Source organism: Bos mutus, chromosome 20, assembly GCF_027580195.1.
Source record: "Bos mutus isolate GX-2022 chromosome 20, NWIPB_WYAK_1.1, whole genome shotgun sequence".
Taxonomy (NCBI): Eukaryota; Metazoa; Chordata; class Mammalia; order Artiodactyla; family Bovidae; genus Bos; species Bos mutus.
Window position 1 is genome coordinate 45,114,904 of NC_091636.1, and position 2,090 is coordinate 45,116,993.

Sequence of the window (2,090 nt, forward strand, 5' to 3'; positions counted from 1 at the left end):
ATGTTCATTAGCAGTAAGAACTTATTAATCAGATGAATACTTTTGAATTTGATGAAAGATTAAAATAATCTTTCTCATTTCAAAAACTAGCGAATGCTACCATCTTCAAGCTTGAACTGTCTCATTTGATTTAAGACTGCATGTAAGCTCATGTATTCATCCCACAGAAATGCACACACACTCACAGACACACATATCACTCACTCTAGAGAATATTCTAAAAGACAAAACACAATTTTCTCTAACTGTAATATAATTCTGTCCTTAAATGAATAAGTTATCTCATTGACTAGCAATGATTTATTGTATTTATTTTCCTAAGATTTCAGAAATAGGAGGAGCCAAGATGGCAGAGGAGTAGGACGGGGAGAACACTTTCTCCCCCACAAATTCATCAAAAGAGCATTTAAACGTCAAGTAAATTCCACAAAACAACTTCCGAATGCCAGCAGAGGACATCAGGCACCCAGAAAAGCAACCCAACTCTTCGAAAGGAGGTAGGAAGAAATATAAAAGACAAAAAAAGAGACAAAAGAGGGAGGGACGGAGTTCCGTCCCGGGAAGGGAGTCTTAAAAAGAGAGAAGTGTCCAAACAGCAGGAAACCTTCTCACTGCCGAATCTGTGCCGAGCTTTGGAAGCACAGAGGACAACATAACAGGGAGAAAAAATAAATAAACAATTAAAACTCGCAGATTGAGAGCCCTACGGTAACTCCCTCAGTGGAGAAGCAGCTCAGACGCCTGCACACGCCATTAGCAAGCGGGGGGTGGGCAGGGAGGCGCGGCGCGGGCTGCATCGCTTAGAGTAAGAATCTGGCCTGAATACCCTGAGCACTATCTGAGTGAAATAATTTGGGCTAGCAAACCAGACTGTGGGATATCTACCACGCGAAAAGCCAGCCCTAACCTAAGACACCGCCAGGCCCGCGACGGAACAAAGGACTGAACAGAGATAGCCGGCTGCAGACCTTCCCCCTCCGGTGACAGGCAGCCAGAGCCGGAAGGAGGCAATCGCAGCCCCAGAGAGACATTATCTATAAAACTGTAAGCAGGCTTCTTTGCTAACTAAAACTTCTTGGGGGTCTGGATGGTCAACATCTGCCTGAGAAGGTGCGCCGGTTTTACACCCAGATAACCGAGTGGCGGGGAGGCGATAAGTCGTAGCATTGGCGTTCGCCAAACACCTCATCACCTGAGCTGCTCGGACCTGGGAAGAGCACAAAATGCAGGCCCAACTGAATCTGCGCCTCTGAGGACTACCCGAGTGCCTGAACCTGAGCAGCTTGGACCTGGGAGGTGCATGCAGCCCAGGGCCAGCCTCGGATTGTTTCTGGCGGAACAACCTAGAGCCCGAGCAGTGTGGGCAGGGAGGCTACTCCTGCCGTGAGCGGGGGCAGACCCAGTGTGGCTGAGGCACTGCGAGCACACGCCAGTGTTATTTGTTTGCAGCATCCCTCCCTCCCTCCCCACAGTGCAACTGAACAAGTGAGCCTAAAAAAAAAAAAAAAAAAAAAGTTTCTTCCACTGTCCCCTTTGTGTCAGGGCGGAAACTAGACACTGAAGAGACCAGCAAACAGAAGAAGCTATAACAGAAGGAAACGCCTTGGAAGCTACAGGCAATAGGTGAAAACCCTGTGGTTACTACAGACTACATATGAAGGGGCCTATAGATCTTGAGAAATATAAGTCAGACCAAGGAACTAGCCAAAAATGAACTGAACCCACAGTACTCACAACAAAACCAGAAAAAGTCCTAGATATATTTTTACTATTTTTACGATCATTCTTTCTTTCTTTTTTTTTTTAATTAAAAAAAAATTTTAAGTCCTCTATTGTTCCTTTAATTTTCACCTTTATAACCTATTACTTTGTAAGAAAACAAAAAAAAGACCCTATTTTTTTTCTTCTTCAGCAAACTTCATATATATATATTTTATAATTTTTTGACCTTGTTTTTTTTTTTTTTCTTCTTTTCTTTAACATTGTATTTTTGAAATTCCAAACTCTACTCTAGTTTTTTAATGTTAGCTTTTTGGTATATGTTATCAACTTTGTACCTATAGTTTTCTTATAATTTCTGTGACTTTTTT